Source organism: Vigna umbellata, chromosome 6, assembly GCF_029865625.1.
Source record: "Vigna umbellata cultivar VRB3 chromosome 6, Vumbellata_1.0, whole genome shotgun sequence".
Taxonomy (NCBI): domain Eukaryota; kingdom Viridiplantae; phylum Streptophyta; class Magnoliopsida; order Fabales; family Fabaceae; genus Vigna; species Vigna umbellata.
The window spans coordinates 33,233,283-33,251,963 of NC_142170.1; the positions used below are offsets into that span (position 1 = coordinate 33,233,283).

At 34.2% G+C, this 18,681-nt stretch overlaps 1 long non-coding RNA gene across 1 annotated transcript; it reads left to right on the forward strand.

Moving 5' to 3' along the window:
- The first annotated feature begins 1,524 nt into the window (after nucleotides 1-1,524).
- LOC148197289 (uncharacterized) lies at nucleotides 1,525-4,601 on the forward strand. Its single transcript, XR_015780466.1, has 3 exons — nucleotides 1,525-2,033; nucleotides 2,212-2,299; nucleotides 4,338-4,601. It is a non-coding gene; the product is annotated as an uncharacterized LOC148197289 (long non-coding RNA).
- Nucleotides 4,602-18,681: the final 14,080 nt, after the last annotated feature.

The window sequence follows — 18,681 nt, forward strand, 5'->3', positions numbered from 1 at the left end:
GTTCGTCCAAAGTTGGCGTTCGGTCCTATACCGAAACGCTCGTCCTATAAAGCGCTTGGGTTATAACCAGCGTTAGTGCTGATTCGTGCTTGGTCATTGACCTAGCGTTCGTCCACAGCAGGGTTCGGTTTCTAACTGAACGCTCGTCCTTATTATTGAATTCTGAGCGAACGTAATTGACGTTCGTCCAAAGTAAATTTCTGAACGTTCATTCATTGACAGTAAGAGTTGTTTCTGTACTTTAAATATTCTGGTTATTTATCTAAGTTATTCTGTAAGATAATTATTTCTTTTGATTCAACCTAAAGTTCTTGTACTCAACATCTTCTAAGTATTATTCTGAACTTCTAAATTCAATCTCATCTAAATTCTTTAAGAATTCTTAATGTCCATCAGTGAATAAGAGTTCGTTTCTTTTGTTCAGAAACGTGAAATCAAAGTTCTGTAATAAGTTCGTTTTATTTGAGTAAAGAATGCATGACGTTAATGTTAAGAGAGTGGAACACAGAATGAAAATGTGAAAATGAGAAATGTTTAATGTGGACGAATGATATGTTGAACGAATTATTGGAATTGGATTTTTACGAGCGTTCCAGGGAGGAACGTCTCTTATATGATTGAATATTGAATTGGTAAGGTATGACTGTGGTTAGTTAATGCTGGCTTGGTCCATCCTGATATTCCGTGATACACCTCTTCAAGTAGAAGGGGGTAGTCATGCGTGGGAATGGCAGGAGGTCCTTAGTCCATAAGTTAACATGGGCGACGTAAGAACGGACTTACCTCGAGTGGCAGCTGTTTGGTGTTACCCAGTTACTACACCACTCGGGTGCAAGGACGCCTGTAACTACATGGTTCATACAGTCCGGACGGTCGGTCTTATTATATACCTTTATATGATTATTATTTGATGAATTACATGCTGTATGTGTGTTTAGAAATGTAACTGTATGTGTTGATTGTATAAATTAAATATTATAAGCTTACCCTTGCATTTCCATTGTGTTGTCTCTTGTACATGTATACTCCGTCTTGTCAAATGCAATGATCATCCGTTGTGGATGTGAGCAGATGGTGGTGCATCCCTTGAAGCAATGCTGGAAGAAGAAAATTTGGACGACTCCAATCTGGTTGAAGTTGAAGTAAAGGCCGAGCCTTAGAGTGCTCGTTGTAGTTAGGCTGTATATGTTAGCATAGTTATAACGTTCGGCCACCTATTTTGTAAGGCCGTTCGCCTTATTCATCTCTGATGTATTTTGGTGCTCGTTAGTTTATGTATTTAAGAGCGTTCACTCTTGGTTTCATTGTATGCGTATATACGCGTCCTATGTACTGATGCCGTTAGGCTTTTAATCCTGTTTTAATGCAAAGACTGTTTGTGATTACTGTTAATTGTAATTAATTCTGAATTATAGTGATTACTGTATTTTGGGATGTTACAGTGATCAAACTATAAAATTTAACATTTTAATAATAAATATTTTTTTTACACAAAATAGTCTGTCACATTTAGAAAATAATTGAATGATTAAATTTATGTTTAAATATAAAATCTGTTTTAGTTTGTAAAATATTTAAAATTAAAATGAATATAAGGTATAAGAAAAAAAAATTCATTGGACGGTCAACCAATGAGGCTAGCGAATCTAAAAGGCAACCGAGAGGGTTGGACGGTCGACCAATGAGGCTAGCGAATCTAAAAGGCAACCGAGAGGGTAGTGATGTCTTTTCACCGTGAAAGGTTAATAGAGGTGGCGCCAACATAATGTCACGTGGCAGTGCATTAAATAAGCTCCCACTCACACATCACTTGCCACCTCACGGTAACTGTTTTCCTTTTTCTCTTTGAGTTTTCTTTTCTCTCTCTTCAGTTCTCAATTCGCATTCATTATGCACTCATCAGAGCATCGTTCTTCTCAGCGTGCGTTTCCGTTGCAGCAATGGAGTTTGAGCGCCCAACCGCCGCACCGCTCAACTCGCCATGACTACGACGAGGCCTCCATGGAGCGCAGCAAGAGCTTCGTCAACGCCTTGCAAGTTTCCTCTCTCTTATCTCTTATTTTTTCTTCTTTGCCGTTCTTGCTTTAATTTGAGGTCTGTGTTTGTTTGATTGACTTCACCAATGGCATTTCGGATGCATTTTCTCTTTTTCCTTTTCGCAATTTCATTCGTCGCGTATCTTCTCAGCGTGCGTTTTCGGTTCCGTTGCAGCAATGGAGTATGAGCGCCCAACCGCCGCACCGCTCAACTCCGCCATGACCTACGACGAGGCCTCCATGGTTTCGTCAACGCCTTGCAGGTTTTTTCTCGCTTATCTCTTATCTTTTCTCTTTTCTTTACCGTTCTTGTTTTAATTTCAGATGTCTGTTTGGTTGACTTTGCCGTTCTTTGCAGTTTGGGAGTTGTTTTCTTTTAGGTAAATGTTTTCCAATGTGTGGGGTTGGGGTTGGGGTTGGGTTGGCTTTCTTTCTGCTTTTATCTGTCATGCAGTGGTTGTCGTATCACTGGTTCACCTTGTTGTTGCTGGTTTATTACACAAGTCACTTTTGTTTATAGTGAGTACACAAATCACTTATGGTTGTCACCTGTGTGCAAACAACTTCTAATTATAATGTTTGGACCTTCCCTTATAGATAAGACTTTGCAGAAAAAAATAATAAGAACCTCAAGTGGTGAACAAGTTTAACTGTTTAAGTTTAATTCATGCTATAGAAAGTTACAAAAATTACAATAGCTTTGGACACTCACAAACAATACTTAACACACCACTATAACACTGGAAAATTGAAAGAATTAGAGATTAGGATGTCTACATAGGCTACGGAGGTTAGACCATCTAGGGTGCCAACATTGGGATCTTGTAAGTTGATGGTTATTGGATTTGCCTGATTTTAACAATCATAATGAGCTTTTAGACCATCACATCTAAGGTGCTAAGTTTTTGAAGGGTTATATGAATCATGCAAAGAGTTAAAGTTTGACACTATGAATTCTCGAGCTTTGAAGTTAATTGGTTATGGTGTTGAGAATTTTAAAGTTTATGTACTTTTTAAGTCTAACTAAGTACTGTTTCTTTGTACTCATGTCATGTCCATGATTTTATACAACTAGTGCTAAATTTTATACAATCTGCCACGATACTTAATTTTACTTACTATATTATTTCCCACCAAAATGTCTAATTCATGTTTCTCACTATTTTTTTTTCAAAGTGGTGTAAATAATTATGGTGTTTTCTATGCGTTCTACTGGCTTGTAAACACAAGGCAAATAAATAAATTTAAAATAATTCAGAGAGTTTTTAAGCGTGATAATTGAGAAAAATAAATTAATTTCAGATCTTTCTAAGCTAATTGTATTTTTTTTATTAAGTTGTGTTTAGGGTCTAATTTATTGTTTTTATGACATTTTTGATTTACAGAGTAAAATTCTTGATTTTGTAAATGTGTTAATACAATGATTTTAGCTATTATTTTAGGGTAATTATAATTTTGATTAATTCTAACTTAGTAAAAACTATAATTCTCATTTTAATTCCTAGATACAGTGGAGATTAATAATTGTTCTGTGAATTCTATTCCATTAAAAAGAAACTAGGATTTTATTGTGTTGAGAGTTAGTTCACTGTCATTTCAATTTAAGGATTTTAACTAATAAGTTCTTTTATTTATAATTTTTACTAACGAGCTTTTGATTTTGACTGAGTTTCTAGCTTTGTTTTTGTTTTTGCATGCGGTACATACTACATAGTATTACAACTATGTGTTATTTTTTTACTTGAATAATAGTAAATAAATAAATAAGTATAAAATACTATCAACTAATACATGATTAAATTGAATGAATTTTTAAGAAAATAAAAACTTAATTGAAAAATAAATAACTTTCTATAGTTTAAATGTTTATTTTTTTCCTTTCAGTTTTAAAAAAATTAAAGAAAAGCAGAATAAGATTTTCTTTATAAAAGGTTTAAAGTGTATAAAAGGAAATCAGTGGAAGTGTATAAAAGGTTAAAACTGTATGAAGTTTTTTAATTTTTCTTTATCTGAACATAATGTATTCATGTTCCAATAGGTCTTTTATTTCAGTTTAAGGAGTTTAAGGAATAAAGGCACATTATTCAAAAAAATTCATGAAGCTTGGTAGCAAAAACGCACCTTGTGTAGTTATTCAATAATCATCACAATTCATTAGGATTTAGGATGTTATTATTAGTATTTTGTTGTTTTCTTATAACTTGTTATTTTCACCCTATCTTTTACCTTCTAATCATATTTCTATCATTAATTTGACTTTACGAAGACATAAAAGCTTTGAATTTTACTTCATAATTTCAGGTGGTACACTTTTTCTATTTCATAGAAAGGCTTTGAGGTACTTTAGAAAGTATGGATATAATATGTACAAAATTCTACAATTTAGTAAGGTGTGGTGGATAATATGTACAAAATTCTACAATTTAATGAGGTGTGGTGGATAATTAGTACCAACTGTTTTGTGCATACAATGGATTACGGCTTTGCTAATCATCATCGGGCAAAGGAGGGTTTAGGAGGTAGAGTTCGTCTTATTTTGTCTGGAGCAACACGTTTATCTGCACATGTGGGGAAGGTTACTTACGGGTTGTGACTTCTTGTAATGTCCGACAAGGATATGGTATGTTCTTTTTAAATATGAGAATCAAACTTATATCATGCTACCACTTTTCAAGAAAAATGTCATTAATTTGATTTCCATGTGATGGTGACACAAACATATGCTCTTAGTTGAAAATGATTTTTTATCAACAAATATTGGTATTTTATTTTTATCCAAGGATTACATATGTTATAATATTTTAAAGAGTGTTTGTCACAGTTCAAAATAGCACTAGGTAGAATGGAACCAGTTTTATAATTGTTCCCTTGTTGTAAAGGAAGAGTTTCTTGTCTACAATATCAATTGTGCAATTAACCATGATAATTTTACTATGTCTTTCTATTTGTTTTGTTACAAGTGATTTATACATCTTGTGGGAGTCTTCGCAATAAATACTTTGCAACCCAACTAGGAGCGGAGAAAGTAGTTGACTTCATAAAAGGTATTCTTTGAAATTTGTAATTCCATATATTTCTCGTTCATTTTAGAAAAAATTTCGTTATCTACCGATGAGTTATTATGTTTATCTTTTTCACTATGAAATTATTCAAGTTCATTATTGCTCTAAAACTAATTGAATTTTATTGGCTTTAAGAAAGAATAAGATACTTGCTGAAATGGAAACTGTTACCCAGTGTTTGGGTCCACCAATAACTGTCAACGATCAAAATGTAACAAATGTTTGGTTGAAGATGAAAGATAAGGTACAATATTGCATTTGATTTGTTATGTCTTCAAATATAATTAGTTGTAGTAATTGTCCGCAATTGAAAATTGTTTGTCTTATCATGATTTTTCTTTATTGTGTAGCTTGAAGGCTTGAATTATGTACTACTCGATGAAGTCGTAGTTGTTTCCAACGCTACCACCCTCATTATTGGCACTGTTGTGTCCCTCGACTCCCAAGAGCTACTCCTTCAATTGTAGTAGTGACAGATAAAAAATCTTATGTTCTCCTTATGACACTATTTATTTTGAACCAAGAATTGTTTAGCATTGTATGAGTACCATTTGGAGGCATAGGGCGTAGGGCATAGGGCATAGGGCATAGGGCATAGGGCATAGGGCATAGGGCATAGGGCATAGGGCATAGGGCATAGGGCATAGGGCATAGGGCATAGGGCATAGGGCATAGGGCATAGGGCATAGGCATAGGGCATAGGGCATAGGGCATAGGGCATAGGGCATAGGGCATAGGGCATAGGGCATAGGGCATAGGGCATAGGGCATAGGGCATAGGGCATAGGGCATAGGGCATAGGGCATAGGGCATAGGGCATAGGGCATAGGGCATAGGGCATAGGGCATAGGGCATAGGGCTTAAAGGCTTAGGTCAAAGTATGATTAGGGATTAGGGCTTAGTATACTAAGACATAAGACTTAGGCCTTAAAGGTTAGAACTTAGTGCTCTGCCATTTGAGTTCAAATTTGTTCTCAAAGTTTGAATTGCTTCAACTAATGGTTTTGTTGTTGTGGTTGTTTTCTTTTTAACATTGCTTACTTGTTGTATTTTGTAGATTTTTTTGAAACGGAAATTTAAGTTTCCGAAAGAGGATGAGGCGCACAAATAAAATCAAAACATTATGGTAGAGATATCTTTTCATCTTTTCATTCAAGTATTCCACAGTGTGATGCATTGCTGTTTATTTACATTTCAGAACATTTATTGTTTATGTTATGCATTCATGAATGATTTATGCATTCATTTTTCATAACACCTCTCTTTGATTTTGGACTTGATTTTTATCTCTTTCTACCTCACCTATACCTTGGCCACATTACAAGCCTTGATTGCAGTCCTATTGATCTCGAGTGTATTTCTAATTCAATTGGTGCGATTAGAAGTTTTCCAAGTTTATGATAGGGTAAATTTGCATAATGTGTTGAGAGTTAAACACCTAGATGTTGAAGTCTGAGGTTATTCTTATATTGACATACTATAGAGAGAGACCGAAACACCTCATATCCTAGGACCGGTGGGTTATGCAATTTTCCACCTTCATTTTAGGGCCATTCAGGATTTGTATGATGTATGCAATTTGATGTCCTGTCTATGAATGAGATTTGTCACAATTGTTGTCTGCATACTTTGATTTTTAAATACTGTCTTCTTGCTTGCATGCATTTGGGATAATTAAGGTTGATTTTTCTTTTCCTTTCTTTTTTTATCTATGGGAAAATTATGAGACTTGTAGTTTACGGGCAAAGGCTATGGATGAAGGGCGATTGTTTGAGAAGCTGAAAGGCTCCCAAAAATACAAATTTAGTATGTTCCTATCATATTTTTCTATACTATACTGCAGATAACTTGCCTTTGAATATTTTTAACCTTTGATTTCACGCAGAAATTCAAAAAGATTATATTCTGTTGACTAACAAAGAATATGCGTCAGACATTCCTAAAGATGCCTAATGCAAAGTCAGTTTGGGAGTTGTTTCTTTTAGGTAATGTTTTCTTTGGTGAAATTATTATCCTAATTTTTTTGATTCTGATGTTTCTTTTATTTGTGCAGTGTTTTCACTCCTTAATATCCTAGATCGTGTTTTATGGCATTGTGACTCCTCATGAAAAATGAAGATGGAATTTATCCAGGTAATTTTACTTAGTTTCTTTCTTCAACAGACATAGACTGTTGTTGCAATTTTGGAGCTTATCCATGAGTTCTCTTTTGTAGTAGGAGGGCATGTGCCTTTTCGAAGGGCATTTGTAAGCTCATTCCAATGTTTTATTGGAGGAAGTCGCTGTCTTAGTCTCTCTTGGACTGTAGCAGTCCACCAGTGCATTGCATATCCTTGAAAACTTAGGGTAGCAAGAGAGACTTTTCTTTTTCTCCCACTTGATGGCAAGCACAAATTTGCTCTACCTTCATTTCCCAATCTGGGAAGCCTAACATTATCTTTTCCATGAAAATGAGGCAATACTACATTAACTTCCTAAGGGTAGGAGGATTTTCGAATTCCCTCCTATGTCTTCTTGATGAAGAAGGTTGATGATAATATTCTCCTACTCTTAAGGCCTCTTGTTCATATTGGGACTCTCCACTATAACTTCTCTCCCTATTCGGACTTGTTCCTTTCTCAAAAGTTTCAACTCATTTTCAACCATGGCACTATTGCTCTCTTTGGACTTTTTCTTGACTTATTTTTCTCTCAATCTCATTGAGTTGATTGACGAGAGTTTGGAATGAAAATTGATCTTTGGGAGGATCACTAATTCTAGGGGATTGTCTTCCAGACATTTTGATGAACTTAAAAGTTTTCTTGAAGTAAAGACTAGAATTTTTTCACTTGAGGACAATATTCCAGGTAAGAGAGGTGAACCGTATAGGTTGCTTAAATACGAAGTCTTGCCTTGCCAAATATATCCCTAGTTACTTACTAAAAGTCTTTAAATCAAAATTACCTCTAAATTCATTAAATGTTTAAAGACACACTCAAACTCAAAGAAAACTAGACCCTAAATGCGGACTTCTAAGACTTGGCCTATGCGCTTCCAAAAATTGAAAGAAGTGAGATCTCCTAAGTGAGGCTTGGAACTTTGTATCCAAGACACACTCACTGTCTACCAATTTTATATGAACAATTAAAAGCAAAGTTTGCAAGTGATGGAAGAACACTTGTGAATTCTTCCAAGTCACTTATTTAATGGCCAATTACAAGTATTTTTGCAAGAAATAGAAATCAAACAATCAAGAGAATAGAAAGTAAAAGTGGTGTGCAGCTCTGGCTTCTCTCAAAGGAAGTGAATTTGGTTGATTCACACTAATCTCACAGCTGCTAAGTGAAATATGCTGCTGTTGCAGCAACCAGATTTTATGCAGACCAGTGAAGAACGTGGTTCTGTGCACCAAAAATCAGCCCCAAGGTTGATCTTTCCTTGCTAATCCACTCCCTAAGATGCTACCAGTGTTGTGGGACGTTTTGAGATAGTTCTGAACCCAACATAGAGCTCATACAAACCACCAATAATCAATTATTAAGCCAGAAAATCAACACTGCTGCTGCCCGAAAACTGTTAAACCAGAATGCACAACTGTAGTTTTATCAAACAGCTTATGTGCAGGATTTTCAAACAACTTAAATCAATGTTTCCAATAAATGGTGGCACTCAAAATGAACTTAGGAAAGGATCTAGAGTGGATTTGAAAAGCAAGAAACAAAGATAAGTTGCAGCTATGATCAATTCGAACCCAAATTTAAACTAGGCAAAGTGTTTGACAAAATGCCTGGCAGAAGGCTGAAAAATGTGCATCAGAGTTTTCAAATTTGCTTAGTACAGGTTCAAACAGCTTTTTACAGTGCAGTTTATGGTAAGATTTGAATTGTGCACTTCTTTTAATTCAATTGAACCAAGCTTTTGCTACCAATCTAACATTGAATCTGATGCATTAATCATACCAAACTCTGAATTTTCAAAATCTGCAACTTATATCAGAAAAAGTGTTGAAAATTGGTGGTTTAGATGGTCAATTTGCACAAACGTGTTTGGACTTTCAATTTAATGGTTCGAGCAACTTTAGTTTACCAAATATGACTTGTGCAAGCTGCCAGCAGAGGCTAAATGCTAGCAAATCAAAATTTCACTAGTTCAGTTGCCTTTTAACACCAAATTTTACCAATTCACCAACCAAACTTCAGCTGAGGATTCAAACAAAACTGTAAACAACTTTTATGACTCCAGGACAGCAAATTAAACTTGAACAAGACTCTAGAAATGCATTAAGAGATGTCCAGAAGTGAGTTCTAAGCTGGACAGATTCAAAAATCAGGAAAAGACTCAATCAAAGTGTGTGCAGCTCGGTCCAACTGCTCTAGCAATGAATTCTGGATTCTGCTGACTGGTGCAACCAGTTTTTATTGTCTTAGACAATACAATGTTCATATGGTATGCACACAACGCAGTCCAAGAATTCAAACACAACCAGAAAGCAAATTTCCACACGTTGTAGTTCAGAAAATTTAAAGCAGATTCAAAAACTACATCAATTGGCAGTGCACTGTGATGGAATTCAAGATGCACTTGAGCTCTTTAATCATTGCTCATCTGATGTGCTTCTATTGAAAAACACATCCAGTTTCACAGATTTATCCAGGCACCAAAATTACTCAGGATTTTGACAAAATTCAAGCAAATCACATGACTGGACAAAACAATGCAGATTTTAAAAAAAAATTAAAAGACTCAAATCAATGTTGATCCGATTGAAATGATGAACAATAAAGCAATTAAAAGCTGGAACAAACGAATCAACACAATGGAATCTACTGGAATTGAAAAACTTAAGGAAACAGTGCACAGATTCAAGAAAAACACGAAGGAAGTGTTTATGACAGTATGGAATGGGAAGAACACTTAGCTGGAGCGTGATGCAGAACCTAGGCTCTGAATACCACTTGATGAGTTGCTCCAGCAAGAGTGACAGGTTGAATGCAGCGGAAAATGGAAACCAGAGATGGGCAGCGGAGATGCAGAGTGAAAATCAGTTGTATAAGTGATGGTTGAAGAGCTGTTTGGGAGGTTGAAAGCTAGCTCAGGCGGCCTTCCACTGGAAGGAAGCTAGATGAAGAAGGGAAGCTCATTGGAATGACTTTTGGACAGAGTTTAAGGTGCTGAAAATGCATGAGCAGAGTAAAACTCAATATTCTTCAAAAGTGATTACAAAGGAGATCTAGGAGTGAATTTATAGAAGGAATTCAGCTCCTATTTTGGGTATCAACGGTGCTAAAAGATTCCTACAAATGTGGATCTAATGCCACGTGTGCAAGCATAAGGTGGGTGCTAAAGATCTAGAATGAGCACATATACACGTGCTTTAAAGTGAAGATGGGCTAAGCACTCCTAGACCTTGCACTGGTGCACCTTCATGCCTGCAATTATGCTTTCCTTGGCTAGCTTCTAGTATTTGACCTTAATTATTTGATGGGCTTGGGCCCAAGTATCATGTTTTTTGTGCAATTGTTCTATTGCAAAGGTTTGATGATTTTGTTGATGTTACTTATGTTATTACAGACATTGGGTCAAAGCAAATGCGGATTCGAACCTGTGCTCCGGATGTTTAGCAGTTTGGATTTACTCAAGCAGAAACTCGAGTTTTACAACTCCCAAGGTAGATTATTGTCTATCTATGCTAGTACTCTGACATTTTTATCATGCACTCTCATTATTTTTGTCATTTATTTTGTTTGTTTGAGATAAGCTATATACAGAGTTGTAGTTTTATCAATTGTTTGTCCTACTAATGTTTTGTTCAATGTAAAGTTGTGTTCAGTCGGAGATCAAATTTTTATTATGTTTTGTGAGGCTAACTTGGCCTAAGTCTATTGGCAAATTGAGAGAGTTTAGTGTAACTGACTTGCTAATTGTTTCTTGTGCAGATTACTTAAACTGGAGCGCAATCAAGATAACAAAAGAGAAAATTTCTATTGCATTTACTTCAACTTTTAAAATTGTTTACTACTACGACATTCACTTCCAATTTTTTAAATTTGTTTGCTGATTTATATTCTTCATTTCCATTTAGTTCCATCTCAATTAGAGTCTAATTGGATTCAAGTATTTCTGAGTAGACAACAGCAACAACACCTCAGTGTGGAGCTTGGAGCAGGCTAGAAACAACCATCCAAATAGGGAAGTTGTCTAACTTACCTTTGTTTTGAATTGTTGCTTCGGTTTTAGGTCTTAAGTGATAGTATTGAATCGATACCCTACTTATTGAAGTTTAAATATCTGTGCAGCTTTGGATTGATGAAAATAGGAAGGTTAGTGCACAAGATTTAAAATTGAGTGCAACTAGGATCCATTTTCCACGTCAATTGTGCAAGACCGGGAAAGGGAGAATTCTTTATCTTGTGCATTGTATCTTGCAATCTGTTTAGGCAAGAGAATATTAAGCTGTGTGATATATGTGTGCAGGATTGAAAATCAGACCAAAAGAATTGAATTAAAGGAGCACAAAGTTGTCCAGAAACAACAAAAGTGGAGCACGTGATTTTTGTTTACCTTTATTTTGTCCACAAAGTTTACCTTTCTTTTGTTTCAACATATTAATTCTAACTCCTTTGGCAGCCTTCTTGGATAATTGATGAAGAATTTGACATGGGTTATCGCGGGAAGAAATCTGCACCAATTGTGACTAAATCTTCAGTTGAACACTACAGGTAATATATTAATATTTTTTTCCTTAGGTAATTCTTAGTTGATTCAAAAGCTTGGTGTCATGAGTTGAAGTGCTTAGCATATGAGAGATTCCCCTTTTGTACATAAGTTTGCATATTGAATCCTTGTTTATATGTTTTGATATTTTGTTTTTTTGCATATGATATGATAATATTTTTATTTTCTACCATTTTGTTCTTTTGAGCTTAATTCATATATACTGGTTTGCAGGGTGCCAATCCAACAAAATGAATTATGAGCATAGAGGTAAATTTTTTTTTGGATTCCCTTGCCTTCTGTTTTCTGTGTTTTTTCCATCTTAATTTTGCTGCTCGCTTGGAAGTAGTTACCCTACACGTGGGAGTTTTCTGCATCATTCATGTGTTGACATTTGCTTGTATTTGGGGTTTGAGTATTTATTATTATTTTTATGTCTATTTTTATTTCATTGAGCTGGGACCTTACATTTATTCTGATTTCTATTGATGAATACTTGGCATCGGTGGTGATGCATTGGAATATCTTTTTTGGGATATCTTCATATATATTGTATTTATTACCACGTGTTTGCTAAGCTCAGTTGATTATTTAAAATGTCTTTGATATGTTCAGTAGCATTATTCTAGGCATAAGCTAGTTTTTGTATTTTTAGTTGCAAGTTTGTAAGTACCTGTAGTCATAACTTAGTTAGATGAATTGGAAATTGCTTAGTTGTTGTTTAGAGTATTATAGTAGTATTAGGTTTGATCAGATTTTATATGTTCATTCTAATTTATATTTTGTAGATTAGTTTTAAATTCAACTTTGCATAGTGAATTTTTGTTTAGTATTTGTTTGTATTGTTTTTAAGCTTTCTACATTAATTTTTACCAATTAGAACTTGTTGAGATAGTTTTTGTTATATTTCCCTTGGTTTAGTAACTCATAATTCTGCATAGCTTTTAAATAGGCATAGTTTTAGTTGATAGATTTTAGTGAATAGGTTAAAATTCGAATCTGTGATCAATTTTAGTAGTTAACTTTTTTTCTAGCTTTCATTAGTTGTGAAACTTGTAGAAATGAGGTAGTTAGTTTTTAATTGGTGTTTGTATGAGTACTTATGTTATGTGCTGTTTTTCTTGATTTCATTCAGTTTTTATATATATATATATATAATATATGTAATATGTATATATGTATATATGTATATATGTATATATGTATATATGTATATATGTATATATGTATATATGTATATATGTATATATGTATATATGTATATATGTATATATGTATATATATGTATATATGTATATATATGTATATATGTATATATATATATGTATATATATATATATATAGTCAAGATTTTATATTTTCTCCCAAATGACGTAAATATGAGTTCAGTTAAGTAATTTTGAAGTCGTGTGCATAGTTACTTTGTTATTAGATATCACTTTTGTATTTAGTTGTAGAATAAATGTATAAGTGTGATTTCCTACAGAACCAATCTCTATGCAGGTAGCTTTCTTAATTAAATTCCTTAGTATGTTTCATTGAGCTGCTGAGACTTTACATTTATTCTGATTTATACTGATGAATACTTGACATAGGTGGTGATGCATTGGAATCTCTGGTGCTGCATTCTTTTGGGATATCTTCATATATATGATATTTAATACTACGTGTTTGCTATGCTCAAATCATTATTTAAAATCTGATATTAATAAGAATTGCAGGATCTTTTTGGTCTTTGATCTATTCAGTAGCATTAGTCTAGGCATAAGCTAGTTTTTGTATTTTTAGTTTCATGTTTGTAAATACCTGTAGTCATAACATAGTTAGATGAATTTGAAATTGCTCAGTTATTGTTTAGTTGATTATAGTAGTATTAGGTTTGTTCAGATTTTATATGTTCATTCTAATTTATAGTTATTAGATTAGTTTTAAATTTCAGCTTTGCATAGTGAATTTTTGTATAGTACTTTTTTGTATTGTTTTTAAGCTTTCTACATTAATTTTTACCTATTAGAACTTGTTGAGATAGCTTCTGTTACATTTCCCTTGGTTTAGTAAGTCATAATTCTGCATAGCTTTCAAAAAGGCGTAGTTTTAGTGGATAGATTTTAGTGAATAGGTCAAAATTCGAATCTAGCATGAATTATAGTAGTTAACTTTGTTTCTAGCTTTTATTAGTTGTTTGAAACCTGTAGGAATCAGGTTAGTTAGTTTTTAAGTTGTGTTTGTAGGAGTACTTATTGTTATGTGCTGTTTTTGTTGATTTAATCCAGTTTGTTAGATTTATATAGTCAGATTGTATATTTTCACCCTTTTGAAGCAAATATGAGTTCAGTTAGTTCAGTTAACTGATTTTAAAGTTGTGTGCATAGTTACTTTGTTATTAGGTAGTGTTAAAATCATATTTTAGAACTAGTGCAGTTTTATTAGCCTAATTTTATTAGTTAGTGCTGTAATTTTTAGTAGTATAGGTATATTTTGATTTGCTAATGATTCTTAGTAACTTGTTCAGTCTTTTGTAACCTTTTAACATTCAAAACTTGTTTTGGCACTTACCTTGAGGTTTTATTATAGGGTAGTTACAATTCTTGCATTTTAACTTAAGACTGTCAAGTAAGTTAGGCTTTAGGTAGACAAATTTTTGGTTTGTGATAGAAATAGATATTGTAGTAGTTCTTAGACTGTTTGAACCATTTTGAATATGTTTAGATAGCTTTTATGTTGTATATGTGATAGATTAGTGCAATTTATAGTTTCTATGTAGTACAACTTAAGATGAACCTGTAAGCCTAACTGACTTGCTAATTGTTTCTTGTGCAGATTGCTTAAACTGGAGTGCAATCAAGATAACAAAAGAGAAAATTTCTATTGCATTTACTTCAACTTTTAAAATTGTTTACTACTACGACATTCACTTCCAATTTTTTAAATTTGTTTGCTGATTTATGTGCAGATGTCAGTTTGATTTTGGTATATTCTTGATTGCCATTTAGTTCCATCTCAATTAGAGTCTAATTGGAGTCAAGTATTTCTGAGTAGACAGCAGCAACAACACCTCAGTGTGGAGCTTGGAGCAGGCTAGAAACAACCATCCAAATAGGGAAGTTGTCTAACTTACCCTTGTTTTGAATTGTTGCTTCGGTTTTAGCTCTTAAGTGATAGTATTGAATGGATACCCTACTGATTGAAGTTTAAATATCTGTGCAGCTTTGGATTGATGAGAATAGGAAGCTTAGTGCACAAGATTGTAAATTAAGTGCAACTAGGATCCATTTTCCACGTCAATTGTGCAAGACCGGGAAAGGGAGAATTCTTTATCTTGTGCATTGTATCTTGCAATCTGTTTAGCCAAGAGAATATTAAGTTGTGTGATATATTTGTGCAGGATTGAAAATCAGACCAAAAGAATGGAATTAAAGGAGCACAAAGTTGTCCTGAAACAACAAAAGTGGAGCACGTGATTTTTGTTTACCTTTTTTTGTCCACAAAGTTTACCTTTATTTTGTTTCAACATATTAATTCTAACTCCTTTGGCAGCCTTCATGGGTAATTGCTGAAGAATTTGGCATGGGTTATCGCGAGAAGAAATCTGCACCAATTGTGACTAAATCTTCAGTTGAACAATACAGGTACTATATTAATCTTTTTTTCTTTAGGTAATTTTTAGTTGATTCAAAAACTTGATTTCATGTGTTGAAGTGCTTAGCATATGACAGATTCCCCTTTTGTACATAAGTTTGCATATTGGATCCTTGTTTATATGTTTTGATATTTTGTTTTTTTGCATATGATATGATAATTTTTTTATTTTCTAGCATTTTGTTCTTTTGAGCTTAATTCATATATATACTGGTTTGCAGGGTGCCAATCCGGCAGAATGAATTATGAGCATGGAGGTAAATTTTATTTTTAATTCCCTTGCCTTTTGTTTTCTGTGCTTTTTCCATCTTAATTTTGCTGCTTGCCTGGAAGTAGTTACCCTACATGTGGGAGTTTTCTGCAGTATTCATGTGTTGACATTTACTTGTATTTGGGGTTTGAGTATTTATTACAATTTTTATGTCTATTTTGTTGTTTATTTGGTGAGAGTTTGATCTTGATTGAGCTGAAGGAGAATAAGATATTTCTGCAATGAAGTTTTGTTTTTGATATATTGAATATCTACTCTATTCAGAGAGTTTCAATTCTTTAATTATATCTCTATGCTTATATTGTGCCAGTTATGGGTATCCTTGGCTCCTGAACTACTTTCACCCAATGGTCTTTATCATGTTGACAAAAAAATCGCCAGCCTGCAATGCTCATGGACTCGGACTTTATTGTGTACCTTTATACGATACCTTGGGTATGTCACCCCTTCGTTATCTTGTTTCTACACCATGTTCATGCTTATACTCAAATGCAATTAAAATTTACTTTTGTCATCTATTATTGTACAAAGAGTTGCTGCTATCAAGGAACTGTTATCTCAAAAGCTTTGATGTTGTGAGAAAAGTTGCAACATTTGTGGCCATGTAATATTTTTTTTCTATTTAATCCTTAATCGCATCCTTGACCATAATCATAATCCTTACTCTAACCCTAATCATAACTCTTACCCTAATCTTAGCTCTAAATATAAGCATACAACTTGAGACTTGCTGGTAAAACCTTAATAGAAGGTTCAATTATTTAAGATTATGTTTTTCTTAAACTTCATTCTTTTTCGTGGCTGCAGGGGTTGAATGATAGTTCATCTAAAACATCCTTGATATAAGAAAGAAACGCTCATGCCCTAGCCATAATCCCTACCGGAATTGGTGAGCTTTAATTTACCAGCTTTCAAAATTCTACAATTTAGTAAGGTGTGGTGGATAATATGTACAAAATTCTACAATTTAATGAGGTGTGGTGGATAATTAGTACCAACTGTTTTGTGCATACAATGGATTACGGCTTTGCTAATCATCATCGGGCAAAGGAGGGTTTAGGAGGTAGAGTTCGTCTTATTTTGTCTGGAGCAACACGTTTATCTGCACATGTGGGGAAGGTTACTTACGGGTTGTGACTTCTTGTAATGTCCGACAAGGATATGGTATGTTCTTTTTAAATATGAGAATCAAACTTATATCATGCTACCACTTTTCAAGAAAAATGTCATTAATTTGATTTCCATGTGATGGTGACACAAACATATGCTCTTAGTTGAAAATGATTTTTTATCAACAAATATTGGTATTTTATTTTTATCCAAGGATTACATATGTTATAATATTTTAAAGAGTGTTTGTCACAGTTCAAAATAACACTAGGTAGAATGGAACCAGTTTTATAATTGTTCCCTTGTTGTAAAGGAAGAGTTTCTTGTCTATAATATCAATTGTGCAATTAACCATGATAATTTTACTATGTCTTTCTATTTGTTTTGTTACAAGTGATTTGTACATCTTGTGGGAGTCTTCGCAATAAATACTTTGCAACCCAACTAGGAGCGGAGAAAGTAGTTGACTTCATAAAAGGTATTCTTTGAAATTTGTAATTCCATATATTTCTCGTTCATTTTAGAAAAAATTTCGTTATCTACCGATGAGTTATTATGTTTATCTTTTTCACTATGAAATTATTCAAGTTCATTATTGCTCTAAAACTAATTGAATTTTATTGGCTTTAAGAAAGAATAAGATACTTGCTGAAATGGAAACTGTTACCCAGTGTTTGGGTCCACCAATAACTGTCAACGATCAAAATGTAACAAATGTTTGGTTGAAGATGAAAGATAAGGTACAATATTGCATTTGATTTGTTATGTCTTCAAATATAATTAGTTGTAGTAATTGTCCGCAATTGAAAATTGTTTGTCTTATCATGATTTTTCTTTATTGTGTAGCTTGGAGGCTTGAATTATGTACTACTCGATGAAGTCGTAGTTGTTTCCAACGCTACCACCCTCATTATTGGCACTGTTGTGTCCCTCGACTCCCAAGAGCTACTCCTTCAATTGTAGTTGTGACAGATAAGAAATCTTATGTTCTCCTTATGACACTATTTATTTTGAACCAAGAATTGTTTAGCATTGTTTGAGTACCATTTGGAGGCATAGGGCGTAGGGCGTAGGGCGTAGGGCGTAGGGCGTAGGGCGTAGGGCGTAGGGCATAGGGCATAGGGCATAGGGCATAGGGCATAGGGCATAGGGCATAGGGCATAGGGCATAGGGCATAGGGCATAGGGCATAGGGCATAGGGCATAGGGCATAGGGCATAGGGCATAGGGCATAGGGCATAGGGCATAGGGCATAGGGCATAGGGCATAGGGCATAGGGCATAGGGCATAGGGCATAGGGCATAGGGCATAGGGCATAGGGCATAGGGCATAGGGCATAGGGCATAGGGCATAGGGCATAGGGCATAGGGCATAGGGCTTAGGGCTTAAAGGCTTAGGTCAAAGTATGATTAGGGATTAGGGCTTAGTATACTAAGACATAAGACTTAGGCCTTAAAGGTTAGAACTTAGTGCTCTGCCATTTGAGTTCAAATTTGTTCTCAAAGTTTGAATTGCTTCAACTAATGGTTTTGTTGTTGTGGTTGTTTTCTTTTTAACATTGCTTACTTGTTGTATTTTGTAGATTTTTTTGAAACGGAAATTTAAGTTTCCGAAAGAGGATGAGGCGCACAAATAAAATCAAAACATTATGGTAGAGATATCTTTTCATCTTTTCATTCAAGTATTCCACAGTGTGATGCATTGCTGTTTATTTACATTTCAGAACATTTATTGTTTATGTTATGCATTCATGAATGATTTATGCATTCATTTTTCATAACACCTCTCTTTGATTTTGGACTTGATTTTTATCTCTTTCTACCTCACCTATACCTTGGCCACATTACAAGCCTTGATTGCAGTCCTATTGAT